This window comes from Corvus hawaiiensis, chromosome 2, assembly GCF_020740725.1.
Source record: "Corvus hawaiiensis isolate bCorHaw1 chromosome 2, bCorHaw1.pri.cur, whole genome shotgun sequence".
Lineage (NCBI taxonomy): Eukaryota > Metazoa > Chordata > Aves > Passeriformes > Corvidae > Corvus > Corvus hawaiiensis.
The window spans coordinates 60744757-60760264 of record NC_063214.1 but is presented as its reverse complement, the minus strand read 5'-3'; the positions used below and the strand labels follow the sequence as shown (position 1 = coordinate 60760264).

Genomic DNA, 15508 nt, shown 5'->3' with positions numbered 1-15508 from the left:
AGGGTCTTTTTGGCATTATTACCATGTACCCCAAAATATATTTAAATCCATAACAATACAGTATACCATATAACATATAATTTGGGGCATCCTAAATTTGGACATACATTCCTTTTTACATATAGAGACTGCAAGTCACATTTCTCTCTATTTACATAAGCCTAATGCAGCTCCATCATCTTCAGTGGTCAAGCTCCTGGTTTGCACCCCTGTGGAATCAGAAGTGTACCTGTGACATAACAGAAGCACTCAAGATTCTTTTAAGATGCAACCTATTAGAGAGATAGACCTTAATCACAATGAGCTAGATGCTGGCTGTCATATTTTAGAGGACAAGCAAGAAGCTATATTATTTTTTATTGCAGTTAAATTAATTTACACTTCTTATGGAGTTACTTATCTATTTTAAGCATTCTCTGGGTGGCTGCCGTTACCAGATGTGGACAGATCCCTTTGTGCTTCAACCAGCCATGCTGGAATTTTTGGATGTACTGAAGACTCACCTATGTTAAAATCTTTTTCAGATTTCCAAGCCACTCTCCAGCAAACTTTTACTAAATATTCCTGGGGTTTTTTTGCAGGCAAATTTTCTCCATTTATAGTTGATCTGTTTTTCTTACCTGATTCATACAAGCATGTTTGTAACACTGCAATTTGTCACCACGGAAACAACTGTTTGGTCACCATAGCTGATGTCATTGAATGAATCAAGTGAGAAAATCATGGAAATAATTTTTAAAAAACACACAAAAACATCAAGCAAACAGCTTTCTAAATAAATTCAGTAACAATTTGGAACCACCCAGAAAGAAATTCAATTAAATGTGATGCCTTTTTTTCAGTTTTCAGAAATTCTCAGGGTTTTCTAAATTTTTTATGTTTCTCTGTGCATGGCAGCCACTGAGTAAAATCCTGTAAAATGGGCCTAGCAGGTCCATCTCATAGCCAGCACCACATCTCACAATGAGATTGCTGCAGCTTCAAACGCATCTCTCCCAAAATTTTCACAGGAAGCTGAGACACAGCAGTCTTCTCCCTGAGGGTATGCTGAGACCTGACTTGTCCACTTAATTAGCCACTTAACCATTCTAGCAAAAGAGGCTGAACATGCAGCTGTCTGCAAACAGCCTATCACTGCCCAGCAGCCTTAAATATTATATATCTATATCTTTATCTATCTCCATTTTCCTGACAGAAATAACTGCAGGCCAGAAATCTTTTCAGCTGTTGTGCCCTACCCATGTGGATGGTACCGTGATGTCTATTTTATGGATCAATGTTGATTTTAATCCAGGATTCTGTAAAGCTTTGAGGCAAAAACCTTGGTAAGGGAAAGAGAGAGGCCATTTCATAATTTTGGAGATTTACCCAGAACTCAAGTACAAGCCCAGAAAGACCACATTTTTATTTAAATAATATATTTCTGTATTTAGTAGGAAAGGAGATAAACTTATTTATTATTTTGGCTACAAATTTCTTATAGCTACTGTTAACACACAGCTAAAAATAGCATTCCAAGGTGATTCTAATTTTAGAAATAATAATAAATCTTATTTACCATATTAGTCCTAACGTTTTATAATTTTGTCACATTCTGCATGAAAAAATAAGCTCAGCTTTATTTCTCAAATTGTATCATTGATGCTGCCTTAGAAGCAGTCACTTTCATCACTATCACATGTAAAATCTCTGGGGGATTTAAACTTTAGGAAACACTTTCACAAAAAAGAAGTGCCTCTAATTAAATGTAATTAATTTACTAGTGCCCTGGAATTGAGAGTATTAAAAAAATAATAAAATCCTCAAGCATTTTTGTTTTGCGTGTGATAAATGCTACAATCACTCTTTTCAGTGAAAATACAGAGGAAATAATATTAGGTGACAGCAAAGTTCATCGCAGCAGGTCAATTGAGATTGTCAGGATTCATTAGCATGTGTGTGACTGGTAAATAACTGAGTTAATTTTAGGCTGAGTGACATATTTAGAAAACTATGAATCACCTTATTTTGTGAATTTAATCAACCTTTGCTCTTCCCTGGATAATTCAGTGTACATCTGCAAAATTAAGTTGGAACTGACTCTTCACTCTGTGGCCCTCACAAATGCTAGTGGTTTGCAAAATTTCAAAACCATCATCTCTATCAAACGCTGGCCGCCAACAAGGAGTTCAACACAAATAAAGCACCATAACTACAAAGAAAACAAAAATTAAAAAACAAACAAAGAAACCAAAAAAACCCCAAAACAAACAAACAAACAAACAAACAAAAAACCAATAAGCTGAAGAAGTTACTTTCTTCAAATGAAATTTTAGCTAGATTTATCCTGCAAACTCAATTTGCTTTGTCTCTAAGAATAAAAATGCTAAAGTCCACAAGATAGCAATGCAGAATGATTATTTCTCTGGAAATTTTCCACAAAAATAGCTCCTGTTTGAAAAATTTAGTCAATCCTCAAATACTTCTTTGTGACACTCTGTTAGCCCAATTATCTCACGTTACAAAACAAAAAAATTGCACTGCATATGGATGTTCCAGTTTTGGCTCTGAAAAATGCTACTTTCAACAGCAGGAAACATCTTTTTTCAAAACTTAGCTTCATTTGGAAGTAAGTCACAATTCCTAGCTAATGTGAGCTATTCATTTACTTTTCATCGAATGTCTTCTGATCTGTTAGCACACTTTCTCTTCATTTCTGAAAGACATTCTGTTAGCACTAGATTTGATATTGAACATGACTATTTAGGTAACAGTGGGCTTTTCTATGTAAAATTTAAGCTGTGATATGCACTAGCAAAAAGGGCAATTACTCTTCAGTTTTGTATTTTGAATATGCAAACGAGTTGCTTGTGGATTGCTGGCAGCTACAGCTTGGGCTCTGACACTTAACTGTTATTAATACACAAAACAATTAATGTAATTATAAATATGGGGAAAATATCAACACTATTTACACTAGTTAGTTAGTAGGAGGTAAAATACTTTGTCAGCTGTAATACAATACAAATTGCTGCAAAGCGTTCAATACAATTATAACACGCATATATTCAAAGTACTACAGTTTATATTCTAGGTCTGCCCTCCTGGGATCAATTTATGATACTCCGTGCTGGGTAATTTTTCTTGACAAAATAAGGATACTTTGTTGGTGTGTAGCTACTCTTGGCTACCACACACTTTCTGTGCAGGTAGGATTCCAGACCCAACCCTTGCACAGTGAACAGGGAGACTCGTCGGGATGCACGGGAGGCAGCATTAGTATCTACACAAAGAGCACCACACGAGTGTGCACCTGCCTCTCCAATTTGGAAACATTTTCCTCAAGCAAAAGCACAACAGAATCAACAGCAGATTATATCCATTTTCTTCACTGTTGGCATTGGTTTCTTGAGTGTTCAAGCTGAAAATCCCACTTGGACACTTACCATCTACGCCCCATGCATGCACGGGATGTAGTGACAGGCAGTGACTGCAGTGGAGGTTTGGGAGGTCTACTGAAATGATCCCTGCAGGTGACAGCCAGATAGGTGAGTAATGTAACATGGACAAAACACACACATAGGGGACTGCTGCTTTCTTCCATACTCAAATTCATTAATCCACTTAAGCAGAAAAAGTGCCTTCACTTTCCTTCATTTTCTTGCACTTGGAATTAAACTCCTGTTCAGAATTAATGGTGTTATAAACAGTAACCAATCTTAAACAAGACTATTTCAAAGCTCCTTATTAGTGCTTTATTTTTTAAGTCTGACAGTTGTGTCACACATTATTGACATCCTCAATTATTAACACCATGTGTTACTGGGTAGCATCCGGCGTGTTTAGCAGGCCACAACCGTTCCAGTGAATTAGGAGAATTTGCTCCCAGGTACCAAAGTGGTGTCCTTGTAATCACCTATCATAAACACACATTTCCCTAGCTGTGCCAAAGGAGACAAACAGTTGCAACACCATGCCAAGTCAGGAAAGCGAAATAACTTTGATTAACAAAAGGGACAACACAGCAGAGGTGCATATTACTAAAAACACAGTGCGCCTAGATGGGGAAGCAAATTAAAAATGAACAGGGAACTGCTAAAAGCTGACACTTTCCCTAACCAAACCAAATTGTTACTGCCCAGTTGATAATGGCTGATGCACAGTCCTGCTTTATTTGCCAGCTGCTCCATGAGGCTGATTCAAGCTCACTGAAAACATCACAGTTCTTTTTAGATGCAGTCTCAAGTAAGAACAAGAAAAGACAGAACATCTCAGTTTAATTGATTAAACAGTTCTGCTTAATATCATTATCAATGGTCTGGGCAGGGGGATCAAGTGTACCCTCAGTCAGTTTGCAGAGGACACCAAGTTGGGCAGGAGTGTTGATCTGCTGGAGGGTAGGAAGGCTCTGCTGAGGGATCTGGACAGGCTGGATTGATGGGCCAAGAACAATTGTATGAGGTTCAACAAAGCCAAGTCCTGGGTCCTGCTCTTGTGTCACAACAACCCCATGCTACAGGCTTTGGGAAAAATGGTTTGGAAAGCTGCCTGAGGTAAAAGGACCTGGAGGTGCTGGTTGACAGCCAGCTGAACATAAGCCAGCAATGTGTCCAGAGAAACTTTTCTATCAAATCATGGTAGGATAAGGGAGAAGTACTTCCCTACTGGTTACAGAATAGAAGTTTCATGCATTACTTTTTCCTGGTAGCTTTTTTCAAGAAAGCTCAATGCAGAATTTAGACTATTTGCTGACCATTGGTATCTGTAAGTTCTTTGTCTGATCAGAACGCCTTCTTTTACTTTAAAGAAGACTAATTTGTTTAGCTGGTATACAGTATGTATTCAGTGTCCTCCTTCCAGGTGTCACATCTCAACATGGTGTAAGTCACTCTGCACCTCTGGAGGGGTCTTGTGAGCCATACACACCTTCAAGACTGCCAGCCACTGCCCTGGCCCCTACATCAGGGGACAGCAGAGGGACTGTCTCCGCAGTGGGTGACCGCAGCCTGCTGTCACTCAACAGCAACACCCATGCAGCAGTGCTGAGGGTCTCCATGCCCTGTGTCGGGGTTTTGTTCCATGCACAACCTTTCCAGCTGAACTTCCCAGTTTCTGCCTGCTTGTCACATTTAACGTTACTTTCTGTGTTTAATGTTTCAGATTTGTGTGTAGTTTTAAAAAAAAAGAAAAGTTGGAGAGTGCCAGTTATTCCTCTGAGGTTTCAGAATACAAACTTTGCAGTTCTTCTGCTGTTTAGCACAGGCTGCCACAGATGGAAGACAGATATCTGTCCGCCAACATTTAAAGAGGACCAGATTTTTTTGTTTAGAAGTTTTTGCTGTTCAGCACTTACAGCCATACAATCAGCCAGACCAGCCCTGCCCTCCGTAACAAGTACATTCACAAAATGAACAGGGGAGACCAATGCCTGCACAGGATTCACACACCCAGAGATGTCTGGGGTGCATTGGGACTGCCTTGATGGTTAGTTTTGGAAAGAAAGGGGCCAACTTTTTATAACCTGGCTTGAAAAGCTCTGAAACTCACATATCATCTACCACAAGGGAGCTCATTTATTCAAAAGGAAAACAAAGCTGTCCAGTAGCCTTTTCAGCTAATGTCAGCCAGGAAGGTTTCCTAATTATGAGTTGTTCCAACACAAATATCTGAGGGAAGCTGTTGAATTGGTGCATGCTCTTGCTAAACCAGCTGTTCTCCCTTGCCTGCTGATGGCTGCCAACTTAGACTGACCTCAAATACTCCAGCTTCCTCCCCCCGAGTGTTACAGTCACTCTCTGCTATCACACCTGATCTTTCACAAAAGTTTCTGCACCTTCCAGGCTTGTCACAACAGCCCTTCGAGCGTAAGCTGAAGCCAACTTGACACAACAGATTTCCTTTTTCTTTTGGAGACATGCATATGCCACAAAGACTACAGTTCATCACCTATGCTCTTCAAACACTCCTGGGCACGCCCAAGTGGGATAGCACTTTTGCAAACTGGGCAGCACTGCTGCTTCCTTTTCTTCAGCCTTTTTTTTTTCCTTTTAAAGTAAAAAGTCGCTTAAAGCAAGTCTGTTTGAGGTTAAGTTCCTAATTTATGCTCAATGAGCTGTCTTGTGCTGTGTCCAAAACTGGCACAGAAACATTGCCGACTTTTCCTGGAACTCCTATACACAGCCTACCAAATGAAGCTTTCTCTTATGCTCCAGCATCCCTGGAGCCTGAATACTTCAGGGCTTAAAGATTTCTTCCTTATGCAGAAGGGTGGTGCCTGCATGACTGTGTGCATGCAAGGAGAAGCTTCCAGGAGCAGCAGAAAGTAAGCTATGTCACCAAAGTCCTGCAGTGCTCGCTCCTTTCTGCCTGATACCTTGGGGAAAATTCAGGGAGAAAAGGAATGCTGAAAACCGACAGGCAGTCGGCAGAGTCTGGAGGAAAGCAGGTAAACTTGCTGCCCCACAGACAAGGGCACGGCTGGCAGGAGAGGAGAAGCCAGACGGCTGGTTCGCTCCCAGCTGGGGATTAAGAAGTCGCAGGTGAACCAAGGCCACGTGCCCTACTAATAGCAGCAGCCTTCTGCTCAAAATAAGAAGCAGGTTCACACATTTGTTCTCCAGTTGGGTTCAGACATAAGCTGCAACACAGATGTTCACAGGGCACAAAGGGGACACCCAGCAGAGCTGGCTGCAAAAGAAAATTTACAGGAATGACAGCAAGTTGCCTTTTACAGTAGGCTCTCTAGAGAGGCAGTAAAAGGGAAGCTCATTCTGCTACACTATTTTTTCCTGAAACTCCTCCTTGTGTAAGGTCCCACTGCAGCCAGTCTCCAGAGACTGCAAATGAATTAAGAGGAGAAAACATGAGAAAGCAAAATAAGAAAGCAAAGTAGAAAACAAACCAGAACAAATGAGAGCAAAGAAATGTATCACAAAGGGGAGCAGTAAGGGCATATCAATAGATATGAATAATATCAGGAAAATGTAAACATTGGAAACCTTAATCTCTGGCACACACCCTGAAACGATGATTAGACACAGGATGCTCTGACAGGCCTGGACACAGATCTGAACATCCAGGATGTTCTAGGATATTAAGTGATCCAGGCAGGTACCTGGATACATAAATTGAAGACAATGGTTTTTCTTCAGCTTTTGTTAAATATCTTGGGACCTACAGGTAAAGCACACTACAAAGATATGTTGCATTCTAATTCTTACAGAATAAGCAACTTAGTGCAAAAATCCACTTTTGTGAATTTCATGCATAACCATTTAACCTCTCCTCATTTGTAAATCTCTTCAAAGTTTCTCATACAGATCAAGGTAAGTCCAACTGTTACATCCATGTATTCAAGAAACCTTTCACTCCTTCAAACAGAGTCTCAAAAAAACTGTCTAGGTCTACAAACTCTTTGGAAAGAATAAGAACTTCTAAATCTTCTCTCATTTATCTTTCTCCCTTGCTAGGAGTTCAGCAGAGCTTCAAGAACCATAAAGTGTGACCTGACTTTAAAAAAAAATCACCTGAAAATTGCTTTGTTATATGCAAGAATGTATTTCTGAAATTGCCTGAATATTTTCTGTAAATGACTGAAGTGAGACGAGAGCTTCATTGAAACACCTAAGAAGAAAATTTCCAGGAATTTCAATGTACCCAAGTTTTCAACCTTTATGACCATTTTCTTCCCATATTTAGGTATATTCATACATTTACTACCTTCAACAGTTGCAAAAAAACTCCAAAGGAAACACAGATGTAAAGCCAGAAAAAACACAGCCTCAAGTATGGAGGGATCAAGAGTAGAGCCACTTCCTCTCACTGATTTTATCTTCAAAACTTCTTACTTGTTTGTGGAGACTCACCTTTTTGTTCACTCTGAAGTTAAGTTTGTGGGTTTGGCTAAACATTTATCTCTGAGCAACTGTGAACATCATACCCTTCCCAATTTCTGTCCTACAAGAACCACGTGTTACTGAAAATTCACCTTGCAAAGGTCCATCACACTGTCCCATTCACAGCAACTAAGATTTATCAAGAGCTGTAAGAAGCTCAGCATTAAACTGTCAACAAAACTCACATGCTCCAAACCATACAATACAAAGCATGAATGTATCCATTACACATACCTATTTATTGCAGATAGTTTTCGAGTTTCAGGAAGCATATAGTCTTGAAGAATTGCTTCAAGTTCAGAATCCAAGATCTGATAAAAAAGATTATGTATGTATATTTAAAGTCATTAAAAGTATATGGCTTGAGCATATAAAATGAAAAAAAAAATTCTGCAAAATTACTACTTAGAAGTAAGTCTATGAGCTAGTCCTTCTGAAGCTGTGCATCACGTGAGAAGTGTTGAAGGGGATAACAATGATGGTAGGGTAATTTATAGCACATTACATTTAAGATATATGATATTGTATAGATTCTTAAGCAACTTCTACACATGAGTTCAAAATTAATAGAAAATTCTGAAAAAAAACCAAATTTTTCAAATAGCAATTTTGCTGCAATTATTTGCAATGAAAAATCAAAACCAACATATTGAGTATGAAAAACTGCCGGTGGCATATCAGAAAATATAAATGATTTAGGAAACCACACGCATCCTTATGTACCTTTAAGCTATTGTGCCTTTAGCTTGCAGCAAAACAGTGACATGAATAGGGAAACCACATGAAAAATCAAAGGCATGCTTAAGTGCATCATTTCTTTAACGTCCAAAAATGCTGAACATTGCAGTTCTGTTACAGGTGTGAAATTCTGGATGTACATTCTTGTAAGGATACATATAACACCTAATCGCAATTAGTCCCAGAGTCTCTCCAAATTTTCCTGGTGATTCTCACACAGTGACCCTGAGTATAACGCATTTGTTAAATCCGATGTGCTTAACAATGCAAAAAGGAAGAAGATGCAGCAGTAGAAAGAAACAGGCTCAGCAGACTAAGGAAAGACAAAAAGGAGAAAAAAAAAAAGGAAAACAAAAAAATGGAAGTAAGTTCACGTGTCCAAATGCACTTGGTCTGACCTCTGTGCTGGATAATCACCATCATGAGTACATGCTCTATTGAGTATTTCTGTGGCACTATTGGCAACTTTGCATTTTGCAACAAGAAACACCATTTCACACAGGACTGCCACACAGCCACAGCTCTTAAATACAATTAAGACCCTATATTAGAAAATGTCTTGTCTCTTTTTTTTCCCATAGAGTTTTTCCTGAGCTTTCCACAACAGCTGTGCTACTGGCACCCATGCCCACTATGCATCAATGGTCACCTGGCTGGGAGCACCTATGTGTCCCAGCTGAAGAGCAGGCATTTTCTTCTCCAAAGGCTCAGCCCACCCAAGGAGTCCCGGACTCCCTCTGTTCCCTTCTGTAAGCTGGTAATTTTCAAGCAGAGAGATGAAATGTAAATATCAGCATGGATAATTATTTCACTGCTCATTTTTTGCAAGATAATCAGACAGAAAGATAAGACTCACTCTGAGGAACACAAGCAGTAGAAATTTTTATCCAGCAACAGAATGAAAGATTCTGCCAATTTTTCTTACAAAAGCAACAGTTCATTGATTTGTAGCTGCTGCCTACTTTCATGTGCAAGAACAACAGAAATCCCTTACTGGTCTTCTCTACATATTTTCAGGCAATCACTACAAACATGACAACTTCTAGGATTATTTATTCTATGCACTATGTAATCATTCCTGCTGTTGATGTCAACTGCAGACAAGCCAGGCTCAGAAGCTCAGATTCAATCACACGGGCATGAGTAACATCACTACATCTCCACCCTTTGCATCTTCTACTCAATTCCCCAAAAGAGATTTCCACAATAATGCATAATCACAAATTATCACAAATTATTATATATATATATCAAAGAGAATGTCATTAAAGTGAATACCAGCCAAATACCACCTCTAAAATGAGTGGGAGCTATTTACTAGATAATACCAATAAAAATCTGCAAGGTCAGAAGGTGACCAAAGTTTACCCTTTATTTTCTACAGTAATGTCCTTCTTTTTTCCTACAGTAATGTCCTTCCTTTTCTCTACTTCCTCATCAGTTAGCCTCATTACCACTTTTTCCACACAGAATCATAGAAAATGTCCAGTTGGAAGGCACCCATAAGAAAGCACCCAAGAATCATTGAGTCCAGCTCTCTGCTCCTTGCAGGACTACCTAAAACTAGGCCAAATGACTTAGAGCATTGTCCGGACACTCTTTGGATTCTGACAGGCTTGGTGCCATGACCGTTTCCCTGGGGAGCCTGCTCCAGTGACTGACCCCCCACTCAGTGAAGCACCTTTCCATAATGCCCAATCTGAACTTCCCTGCAACTTCATTCCATGTTCTTGTGTCCTGTCACTCATCCCCAGAGAGAGGAGATCAGCACCTCTACCTCTGCTGGCCTCTCTTGAGGCACCCCCTAAGCTATGTTTTCCCTCTTACTTATCCCCTTCATTTCTTACCCAATTTATGACTGCCCATTTGCCTTCACTTGCAAGGCCTCTGGAGTTGGCTACAAGCACTCATCTTACCACACTTTGACAGGAATTACCACCCATCAGATGTAGCCCGTCAACCACCTAAACATATGCTGTTCCCTGGCTGAAACATCTTCAGCCAAGTCACCTTGACAATAGGTAGAGATTCCAGGCACTGAACTGTCAGGTCCCGCAAAACTTGTGTCACAAGGTAACCTTCAAACTGACCAGGTGTAAAACTCCACTATTTCGATAATGCATGAAATTATATTGCTCGAAGACACATTTCAGGGGATTGTTGACCTGAGAATTTCTTATGACATATTTACAGGGAAATGTTATGAATTATTGCATGGCTGAGATAGTTCTGTGACAGAATGTTTGCAGCCGAAGATAAGAACAATTGTGTGTTAAGTACAAGAACATGATTTGCTGTGCATAATATTAGCAGTGTTTATTTTAGAACTGACCACCCACCTGACTGTTCCAAAAAACCTCCTGGAGCTGCTAAAAGATGCCAGAGAAAGTTTTCACTTGTAGCAGACTTTCTATCTTTAATAACACCAGCTGTCACTTTTACAAACACATTATGCCCTTCACAGTTATCCCATACTCTGCAAACACCAAAAAACCCCAAACTCTCCCACAGTTATTAACATCTGCTTCGCTTACTTATTCTGACAAAATGAAGGACAAAGGCATGATTTAACAGATTGCTCCACATAAAGCAGCTATGCAGTCCACGAAAGGATTCATCAAATGCCCTGTCAGAGCGCTTTACAAAGCCCAGCTTAATGAATGTATGCAAATTGCTATAATATATAAAATGCCTGATACCACTTCAACAAGCAACGTGCTTATGAAATCTATGGAGAATGGTAAGATAGACCAATCTAATTTGTCTTTAAAATAAAGTGATTTGGTTTTCTCCAGATAATTTCAATCTTTTTTTTCTTTAATGCCTTGAAGCACACGTTACATACAATAAACATCTGCTTTAGGCACTGGAAGATGTGATTATTCAATAGAAAAAGCACGCAGCAACAGACAAACTGGAAGCACACTGGTACTCTTCAATATTTTCCTTCAATATTTTGACATGCTGGCACTTTTAAAAAATTGTTTTTTCCAAGCCTTGTTGCATTTAAACAGCCCTTATTTTTCCTGCTGTTGCTTGATGTGAGGTTGATGTGAGTGCAAGTCAGGCTGATATTTACAGTATGAGGAAATGCTCAGATATGAAAGCGCATCAGAAAACAACATGCATTCAGGATGATCACTGCTGTTGCTGTTTTCAACATTATTGATCTAGAAATTTGATCTTTTTTTCCATCAAGATAAGGAAAGAATAGCTTATGAGCTAAAATGATTTTCAATGGAAAAAAACCAACATTTTCTAGAGCTTTATCCCTCCTGAGAACTGAAAGTTCTTTTCACCTGAGAACTGAAAGTTCTTTTCACCAACTGACTTGAAAAAAATTATATAAAAATACATTTTGAGTGTTTTGTCAAAGAAGCTAAAGCCCACAATCACCCTTTAAGAACTTCGTGGAAAAATAAACAGAACTTCTCTAATTTTTTTACTTTGGAAAAAAACACATGAGAAAGAACACAGCACAGTATGTGCATCAGAAACTAGAAGATGAAAAGTTCCTGGATCTTGGCTTTACCACTTAGGCCAGGCAGGTGTGAAAGAGAAAGAGGACTGTGAAGTACCATGATTATCTCCTTATCTCTCATGCTGGGACCACAAAAGGAAAACAAGCACTAGGTAACACTTTCTTGGGTGGTTCTTGGTTACGTTATGTTATGAGAATTCCCAGTGTAGTAGTCTAATAGATAAACAGTTTCAACTCTTATTTTATGTCATAGTATGACAGAATCACTTAGGTTGTAAAAGACCTCTGACATCATCGAGTCCAACCATTAACCCAGCACTGTCAAGGCCACCACTAAATCATGAGCCTAAGCACCACAGGTACATGACTTTTAAATACCCTCAGGGTTGGTGACCCAACCACTTCCCTGGACAGCTTGTTCCAATGCCTGACTATCCTTTCACTGAAGAAATTTTTCCTCATGTCCAATCTAAACTTTCCCTGGCACAGCTTGAGGCCATTTCCTCTTGTTCTATTGCTTGTAACCTGGGAGAGGAGACTGACTCCCACCAGTCTGCAACTTCCTTTCAAGTAGAGAGGGATAAGGTCCCCCTAAGCCTCCTTTTGCTGAGGCTAAACAACTTCAGTTTCCTCAGCCGCTCCTCACAAGACTTGTGCCTTAGGTTCTTCCTGCCTTAGATGTTTCCAGTTAAAACAGAAGTAATCGCTGTTACTGTCAAAGCTAGACACAACTTTGGCTCAGCGCCTTAGGCAAAATGACCAAGATGAGCAATACGTGGTACAGGATTCTCAAATCTCTCTAATCATGGGACCACAGTTTCTGCACTGAGAATTAACTAAACTGTAAAATATGAGTCCAAGTTGGAATACCATGTCAGAAATGTATTGTGATCTCCTCATTTTAAAGGCACCAACTTGTAAAATCCTTTCCATTCTGTTACACTAAATATTCAGTATGTGCCAGGCACTGTGGAAAAAGCTTTTATTTCTGTGCAAATGAATATACATTAGAGTGAGTGTTTATAACATTTTTCTAGATTTGAGTTTATACAACTGACAATTAAGGGATGATATCTTTAACACTCTGTATCACTTCTAGATGCCAGTATCACTTCTAGATGCCAGTTAGCAATATTTAACAAAGCTGGCTGTTCTCAGTTTTGGGGGTTTTTTTGTATTCAGATTTGGTCCTCCAGCTTTGCATTCAGTCAAAGACTAAAATCAGGGAATAAATGAATACGACAAGCCTTCCTTTATTATACCTCATTTCTCTAAATATCTCTATCAGGTTCTATCATTACCATGCCTATTTTAAATTTGTTCTTTTTAACATAAATCTAGAAGTACAGAAAAATCTCTCCGCTTTTGACTGTGCATCAAGGCCAATAGATTCACAGCTGATACAGGTAATAAAGGCAAATTAAGGAAGCTCCATGTCACACCTCCCCTCTTATGTCCTGAACCCATATAAAATTATACTATTATCATAAGTAAACATCCTAACTTGTCCCCGAAACAGAGAAAATTATTATTCTTGAGAGTCAATCTTCTTATAGGTCCCTTAAGATGTAACATCTGATAGATTTTAGGGTAAAAAAAGAGCCACTCATACAGATTCCAGATTCAGTACAATAAAACAGCTTCAGTAAAGTATATTAACCCATAGAACATCATTGACAAAATTACAGTCACACTGTGTGCAGTGGAGTGTGCTACATGATAATGCAAGAAAACATTTTTTTTACCTGTCACTTTGGGGTGGTTTGTTGGGGTTTTCTTCTTCAGGTTCTTCAGGAAGAGCAGCATTTAAAATCAGGATGTACTGCTTTAACAAAATAGGTGGGAAGCAGAGCCAGTCCACCCAGTCCCACATCTCTACCCACTGACAGATTCCTGCTATGCACTGCAGTGAGGATATTAACCCATTGCTGTTACGGACAAACCATCTGTACTGGACAGCAGCATAATCAGTAATAAATGGTTCTGGGGCAATCCTGAACTGACAGTGAAGTAGATGAGAAAGTGAAATCCTTGCTTTGATAAGCTCCTTGGCAAGCTAGTACAAACCTATGTTCCCTGTTAAAAAAGAAAAATGAGGAAGGTTGTAAGATTGCAGACCTTCCTCTACTCAAAGAAAGCGAATTTCCAGTGGCTGAAAATGCCCTCTTTCCCTGACCTGTGGGAAAATGCAAGAAAGGACTCACTGCTCTGAAGTCTGTCTCAAAAGTAGCATCCAAGGTGCAAAGACTCTCAACCTGAAATATTTCTGTGGAAGTATTGAGCAACATTACTGTGCAGACAATTCTGAAGGGAAGGGTCCCACCTTCCCTGACAAAGGCACACAACACAGCCACTGCTTTTGGTTGGACAACGCAGAGTCTAAGCCACCTTCCTGCATCTCTACAGAGTGTCTGAAATACAAAGAAATGTGCTGCTATCACTGCAGTCTAGAGGTTGGAATGGAAGTTTCATAAGGAAATACGTATCTTTAGGGGTTTTTGTTTTAAAAGCAAGGCAGAAACACCACACTACTTCATCCCAGTGAAAGACTGGGTAAACAGAGGCAACAAATCTCTAATCGTTTACCTTTTCCAGTTAAAGTGACAACTCTTGGAAACCCCTGTTCAAATCATCATAATGAATGTAAAAAAGGGGTTCCAGTAAGTTCAATATGGATAATATTTTTTTACAAGACTTGTGAGGACGACATGGGTAAGTTCAGCATGACCACGACATTCATTTGTCCTGGGAAGTCCTTAAACACTAGCACCATAACATCTGAAGATTATGATACCCCATTCCTGCATAAAAGGAGGAATCACTCAGAAATATCCACCAGTAACATCCCAACTCAGAAACCACAGGTAAGTCAAAATATCCATAGGAGATGACCACATAGTCCTCCTTGAAATAGACACCTATTATAATGGGGGCCAGATGCAATTTACAGGTGTTTGCTTACATTACTTGAAAGAAAGAAAAGGATAACACTCCCTTCTGTCACAGAAACAAACACAGAAGCTGGATCTGTGAAGAGGAGCAAGATCAAACAACTTGAGAGAAGTCTAGGAAGTCCTCCTAAGCAGTCAGTCATGACTGCTATTAGAAAAGGAGGCCAGGCACCAAGATGTCGTCTTCTGAAAAGTCAGATCCAATAGGAATAGCTTATCAAGATAAGGATTATCAGCAGACAGGCTAGTGGCAGAATTAGTTCACCATGGAGATGATAAAACAGTATTAGGAAAGCAGGGCAATTTTAAGAAAAGGCAGCTAAAAATACCTGCCTAACACACTGCTCCTAGTCCTTCTCATCTTCAGTGTGCTGATGCTTCAAAGTTAGCTGTCCCAACAGACAGCCCTGTACTCTGTCTGCCAGTGTCACAATGACTTATAGCATGCTGTGGTAAGCTTGCAG

The 15508-nt window shown here is 39.5% G+C and overlaps 1 protein-coding gene across 8 annotated transcripts in view; it reads right to left on the bottom strand.

Annotated features, from left to right (window-relative positions):
• Positions 1–15508, bottom strand: part of ENOX1 (ecto-NOX disulfide-thiol exchanger 1) — a 359243-nt gene that overhangs the window by 280092 nt on the left and 63643 nt on the right. For 7 of the 8 annotated variants that reach the window (XM_048295354.1, XM_048295355.1, XM_048295348.1 and 4 more), the window contains exon 2: positions 8109–8185. The exons of the other annotated variant lie outside the window; for it this stretch is intronic. The gene's annotated coding sequence lies outside the window, so the exon portion shown is untranslated. The remainder of the gene's footprint in view (positions 1–8108; positions 8186–15508) is intronic. 8 annotated transcript variants of the gene reach the window in all.